Genomic DNA, 7480 nt, shown 5'->3' with positions numbered 1-7480 from the left:
CTTACAACTAGGAAATGGAGAAGGGTTGGTATCAATTCAGTGGCTCTAACTTTCCAATGAATTGTTTTATGTTTCTTTCCAATTAATCTTCAGTCGTCATTGACTTGAGCTTCATTATACTTCTCTCTCCATCTAAACTCTCTATAAAGTGCCTAATGATCTATAAACGTTCATTTAAAAAGATCAGGCAGCCTCACTTTAAAATAACCCTTTGGTAGATAGCCATAAATCTTCTGTGATAATTGACTATTCTCCACTAATTGGTTGAATTTTTTTTTTGTTTTTGAACGTACAGAATCACCACTCATGAGGGCCAGTTTGGATAATTTTCTAGGACTGGATAAGAAACTTTACAAAACCCATTCAATTTGAATTAATAAATATACATTCAGTATCCAATATGTGTGCATCATTTTTTTTTGGCCTTGTTTCCATCCTTAGTCTGTTGGCATGTATATTTAATCCTAGATTTTGACTTAGGTAAATATAATTTAGAAGAGAACCCATGTGAAAAACTACAATGTATGTGTGTGTGTGTGCATCTGTAAGCACACAAAAGTATTGTAAGAAAACGGTATAGGAGAATACTGCCAGATCTAAAAGGGGACTGGATCCTGAAACTGAAAACTAGGCAACTGAGATTCCTTTTTCTATATGTTGCTGGAAACATAAGGGATCTCAAGTCTACTCCTTTCTGCAGAAGTTTATTCTCTCTCTCTCTCTCCCTCTCTCTCTTTCTCTCTCCATCAGTATTCACTGATTCATATATTGGTTAAACATGGCTAACACAGAGCACCCTAAAGAGATTGCCCAGGGTCTCTGTTTCCCTTCTCAGTTATCAGTAGCTGACTGGTCCAGCCTAGATCAGTAGATTGGGACCATACACCACCCCTCAGCCAGAGTTGTAACATAGACTTTCTGAAATGTACATAGGTGGAGGTTTTCTAAAAATGGGCTGTGTGTCCATGATAAAATAACTGGTGAAACAAATAACTAATATCATTAAAGACCAATCTTTGAAAAAATGCTGATAAATAATATTGGTAATAGAAGAAAGGAGGATTTCTGTTGCTCACCTTTAGACAGTGTGCTGCTGCACTATCCTTAACTAAAGAAAAGTAGCAACTCCAAGACTTCAATGTAAAACATTTTTGTCTAGTAGTCGGGAGATACTGTGATACTGTGAGCCCTGTACAGACTCCTTACACCATTTTGGTAGTAAATGTATATTTCCTCTGTAGAGAAAGCTATTTACCTTATCTCCAAGCCCTTCATACCTTAGATCTACAACCAGCTGTGGTTAAAAGTAGAGTCCAGTTTAGATTCTTCATGTTCTTGTTTTTCCTGCTCTTTATTAAAAGAGAGAATTATTAATGTCTTGCTATCCTCCTTAGTTCCATAAGAAAATAAATTATGCTATGAAAAATTATCATGTTAGCATCTGGTATCATTTAATTTTTCATGAAATTAGACACTTACATAACTTAATTTTATGTGTACTCTTCATTGGAAGAAATTGTATCCAAAGATTGCAAACCACAATTTATCCACATGTGAATTTTAATTTATATTTACTCCCTCTGTTCTAGGGAATATTTACCTTATATCAGAGCTACAATCATCTTTTCATAAGGCTGTATTATTGAAAATTATACCTACAAATATGTATATGCAAATCCTATTAGATATAGATCAAAACAACAGCAAAAGAGAATGACACAAGATAAACTTTACTTCCGTGGGATGAGAGTGTGAGTATGGGCAGAGAACAGAGGGCTAGGTTTGATTTTATCTTACTAAATTAAGGTGTTAACAGCTGAAATGGTGACAGAACATAATTCTCATTCTCCAGGCAAATCTTTTAGTGGGTATCGCTTAAAGAAGAGTTCTCCAAGGGAAATATATGCTCTATCATTTTCACCCCTTTATTATGTTTTCTTCTTCCTTTTTCCCTACATTTATACCAAGCAGAATACAGTTATAGTATTTCACTTCATAGAGAAATAAATGTAGCTGGCATTTGACTTCTTTTCCCTGCTTTGAAACCAAGTTGATTTTGTTTTGTACTTTTCCCATGTGTCATGGAGTCAATAAAATAATTAATTTTCCACAAGATGAGTCAGTTAACCTTGGTCAAGTGTATGTCATATTATTTAGCTGAAGTGGGTAGTCAAAAGTATAGCTTTTTTTGCCTTTTAAATAACTTTTCTAATATCCTGTTAATATCTTTCATTAACTTAAATTCCAATACAGTTAATCTATGTTGTTCACTTGGATTTCTTGGTTTAGTTCTGCATCCCTGGGATGCATTATAGCCTGCTTAGCTTGTAGTTTTGTCTGTTTTTAAGGTTACCAAATGCTGTGTCTTATTTCTGTCTGTCTGACAGAATCCTTTAAATAACAACCAATTTGTTTCTCTCTCTGCTCTTGTATATCCTGACTGGTCAGATTCTTTCCCTTTTTCTGCTTTCACTCTGGCTTTTGACAGGACTGCTTTTGAAAGAACTTTTGAGACGTTGCAACTGGAGGTTGCTCTGTGATTCCATTAGTGCTTGAGTGTGTGTTGTGAATGCCTTTGCCATCGCCTCCTCATTAAATTAATTTAATTGCCATCGCCTCCTCAAAAATCAGCCCATTTACTGTTTCAAATTCTTGTTCATGGCAGTATTTCCAGCAATGGGCATATAATCTGTCAGAAATGTGTTTCAGAAAGGTAGGCAGGGAAGATAAAGAAGGAGGGAGGGAAGAAAGGAAATATGGAAGGAAGGGGAGAGAGAAAGGGAGGGATGTAGGGTACTAATTGGAAGAAATGGGGACATGAAGGAAGAGAAGAGGAAAGGACAAAAAGCCTGACTTGGTGAAGTGTGAACGAGGCCCAAGATGAGATAGAAAACTAGGAGAATTTTAGAAACAGAGAAGGCAGAGGGGTAATCGAAATAGAAATTGTTTAAAAGAAAAAGATGTGATTCATTTTATGCTTGTTTAGAAAACAATTTCTTAATTGAAAAACAGGTGAATATAAATATGCATTTAATTTAATGATATATCTCAATCAGCAAATGGAACATGGATACCTACTTTGCAATGGAGCTCACTAATAAAGTGAACTATAACATTTCCATTGTAAAAACTTTTCTTTGTCACTAACAATATTAAAAATTCTTCATAGCAATATTTGTATTTTAGTACATATATGTTCAAACAGATCTGAATATATTTTATAACCTCTAGATCTCCTAAGTATTCCTAGACTGTAAATTAGGAAAAATATTCCAAATATATTAATTCTATAATTTGATCATAGCTAATGACTCTTCCCAGAAAAGGCAAATATACACATTCACACACAAATTTCAGACACCAATTATGTATCTTTTATTAAAGTTGTATATGCTAGCCGGCGCCGTGGCTCAACAGGCTAAAGTTGTATATGCTAGAATTGACCTTACTCCAGAAAGATCAAGAGACCTACTTAATTATATGAAACTGCCAAACACCTTATAAACCAAATAAAGATCTTAAAGAATGATCTATTATATAAAAAGACTTTCAGAAAGCAAGAAATGCTTTAAAGTTCAAAATAAGCCTAAGTGTGCTAATTGTGATTTAAGAGCAAAAAGTTTCACCAATTGTGAATAAAGAGATCTAAGAAAAAAACAAACAAAATAACTCAAGAGGTTTGAAACTAAAGGTAAAAATTTGGATATGAGAGTAGAGGCAAGAATAAAAAGGAGTAAGCTGATTTCTGGGTACAGCAGGAAACCTATAATTACTGTTTTATTTCTGAAGTTGGTAAAAGAAAATATAAGTGTAAAACCTATTCATTTAAGTGGTAAGCTCTACTACTAATAGGAATGAAAACATAATGCATACCTTCGAAATTATGGAGAATGGGGGCAGAATTATACAAAAAAATAAAAACAAAAGAAACTAAAAAACATGTATTTTGAGTTAAGATAAGTAAGGTCATAATCACCTGAAAGTGAATAACACATTTATTAAAGAAAAATTAATTTGTGTAATATTAAAAAGAAAATTTAATTCTATTAGTTTTATAATAGAATATATGGCAATATATTTCTAAAAGTTTGAATGTTAAATATAAAAAAGAAGCCAAAAGAAGAATAAAGGTAAGTTCATAGACAAAAGTATTTTAAAAGATTCCAAAACTTATTCCTCCTGTATACAGCAGGGTGACTGTAACTAATAATGATATATATTTTAAAACAACTAAGACACTAAATTTTAATTGTGTCACCACAAAAAATGGTGGGATGACACATATATATTAACTTGATTAAATCATTCCATATTGTATTCAGATATTAAAATGTCACATTGAGGGCCAGCGCTGTGGCGCAGTAGGTCAATCCTCTGCCTGCAGTGCCGGCATCCCATATGAGCATCACTTCTAGTCCCAGCTGCTCCTCTTCTGATCAAGCTCTCTGTTGTGACCTAGGAAAGCAGAAGATGGCCCAAGTCCTTGGGCCCCTGCACCCACATGGGAGACCAGGAAGAAGCACCTGGCTCCTGGCTTTGGATTGGTGCAGCTCCAGCCATTGCAGCCATTTGGACCAACGGACGGAAGACCTTTCTCTCTGTCTCTCCCTCTCACTATCTATAACTCTACCTCTCAAATAAATAAATAAATCTTAAAAAAAAGTCACATTGTACTACAAAATTATATACATTCATAATATTAATTTTTAAAATATTTTTTAAATTTGAAAGCAAAAGCATATTTATCTGTAAAAAAATTTTTATGTAAAAATTTTAGGTATTAATGCCAGCGCACTTGGTAAAGTGGTAAGTATAAATACACAACCGATCAAAAAGATAGGGTATGTGTCGAAGAGATTTCACAAATAAGACCAGTGTAAGCAAATAATGAAGGATAGAATTAAAAGGGAGAGAATGATCCTGCGGGAGAAGCAGGACACACAGCAGACTCATAGAATGGCAAATGCCCAAAACAACACTCCTGCCTTAGAATCAACCCTTGGGACATTCAGATCTGCCTAAAAGGTCCATGAGAGTCTCACAGGCATGGAAAACCATGACACGGTGGCAAAAAACAATCTAAATGAAAGAACCTGGTGAACAAGACCCCAGCAGAAGGAACAGGCCATCAAGGAGAGAGGCACCTTTCTCTGAAGGGAGGAAGGAACCTCCACTGTGACACGGCCTTGACTAAACAAGTTCAGAGTCAGTGAACTCTAGGGACTTCCATAGCCTAGACAGCTCATAGCAAGAGTCTCGGGTGATTGCTGACGTCATAAATAAGAGTGCCAATTGTTAAGTCAACAACGGGAGTCACTGGGTACATGCTCCCCACGTAGGATCTCTGTCCTTAATGTGTTTTACTATGAAACTTAAAAACACTACTAGTCGAACAATACCCTATACCTTGTGAGGTTGTGTGAATGCAGCCTGTTGAAATCCTTGCTTAGTATATACTAAGTTGATCTTCAGTATATGAAGGTAATTGAAAATGAAACTCGATAAAGGGCGGGATGGGAGAGGGAGAGGGGAGGGCCACGGGAGGGAGGGAGGTTGGGGGGGAGAAGCCACAACAATACAAAAGTTGCACTTTGTAAATTCACATTTATGAAATAAAAAATAAAAAAATTTTAAAAAATGTAGGTATTTATGATTCACAATGTGGTATTTTGATCCATAAATACATTATGAAATGATTACCATTCTAAATGATGTTGCAAATCATTCCTAATGATATAAAGATTCTATATCCTTTCATATATCATAATTAGGAGGTACCAAATACAATAATAAAAAATAAGAAACATTTATTGAATGTTATTCTATGTTAGGTTATTTGCTAAATATTTTATTTATTTTTCTAATTTGGTAGAAATTCAAAAGGAATCAAAAATAAAAACAGTAAGAATATGAAATTCTAACATTCACTTTCAATTCTTCCCTGACTCAGCAGACTAATAATAATTATGTCTGTGGAGGTTTTGATAATATATTATTATATTTGTTCAAGTAGATATCCTTATAACTCTACATCCTATAAATATGTAACACAACATCCTCTCTCCCTACCTCTATTGAATATATATAAATATTATCTATCATATCATAAATATCTCAGGATATTCCAAAATATAGAAAGAATTAAAACCATACTTTCTGACCTCAAGATGTGATAACTACCAATAAATAAATAAAAAAGTACAATTACATAAAACCAAAAACGTGGAAATAAAAATCTTAATCCTCTCCTCAACTGGTAAGTGTTTTAAGCAAGCATACAATCAAAACAGTAATTGTAATATATCCAGAAAAATAACTTCTAATTAACAATGGCTCTGTTGCCAGCAAAATTTGCAATATCAAGGCTCTATTTGTTTTCAACTACTAAAATAATCTGTAATGTGTATATCAGCATCCCCTTCCTTCCTATCAGCTTGTCTACTTGCCAACTTCTTTCCTATATATTCTTTTTCATTAATCCAGTTTACAAACTGCCCAGGCCATCAGGGGCATTCAAATCTGAAAAGCCACCAAGTATCTGAAAGACATTACATTGAAGGAACCATGTGTGTCATTTCATCATTACTAACTAAGGTGGAGCTAGTGTTCGCTTCCATAGCACATATACTAAAATAGTGAAGCTGGTAGGTGTTCCCACATCAAACAGTGGGGCTGGACACAAGGTCCATAGCCCAAAAAGAGTGCTGAATTTCTGTTAAACATGCTTAAAAATGCAGAGAGTGATGCTGAACTTAAGAGTCTGGATGTAGATTCTCTGATCATTGAACATATCCAGGTGAACAACTTACCCAAGATGCACCACCATATCTACAGAGCTCATGGACAGATGAACACATACATGAGCTCCCCATGCCAAGTGATAGGATCCTCGCTGAAAAGGAACAAACCATTCCTAAACCAGAAGAGGAGTTGGCACAGAAGAAACTGAAGAAACAAAAGCTTATGGCTCAGGAATAAATTCAGCATAAAAGAAATGAAAATTGAAAAATAAAAATTATTTGAAAAGCAAAGAGACCCTCAGTTTACATTTTATGTGTCTATAAATATGGGATGGGTGTACAACAATGTACACAAAATGATTCATGTGAATTATTGCTTGGGTTTAGATTATGCAATACAGACTTTCCCATTTGTCTTATATACACCCATATGTACAAGTGTATATTTTTCAGTTTTCTAACAAAGATAATCTACACTTCACATTTAGGAAAAGACTACAACAGCAAAATAACTATGTGAGTGGTGTTATATGGAGCTATTTTCTGGAAATAAAGTACGAGTACAATCCCACCTGATAACTATCACAACAAGAAAGGGTACTCAAGAAAAGCACACTAGGAGTATGAAAAGAGAATAGAGACTGCAGTAGAGGTTATTTATTTCTTTACAGCTCTAGTCCAGACAAGATATAAAGTACCTGAAAGAGAATGTGTGAGTGTGACAATGGCATCTAACCTAC

At 34.5% G+C, this 7480-nt stretch overlaps 1 pseudogene; it reads left to right on the top strand.

Annotated features, from left to right (window-relative positions):
- Window positions 1-778: 778 nt before the first annotated feature.
- Window positions 779-6989, top strand: LOC133752687 (large ribosomal subunit protein uL22-like; annotated as a pseudogene).
- Window positions 6990-7480: the final 491 nt, after the last annotated feature.

The sequence above is a fragment of the Lepus europaeus genome, chromosome X, assembly GCF_033115175.1.
Source record: "Lepus europaeus isolate LE1 chromosome X, mLepTim1.pri, whole genome shotgun sequence".
Classification (NCBI taxonomy): Eukaryota; Metazoa; Chordata; class Mammalia; order Lagomorpha; family Leporidae; genus Lepus; species Lepus europaeus.
Note: the sequence above shows the minus strand (reverse complement) of the source record. Positions and strands in the feature narration are given on the sequence as shown.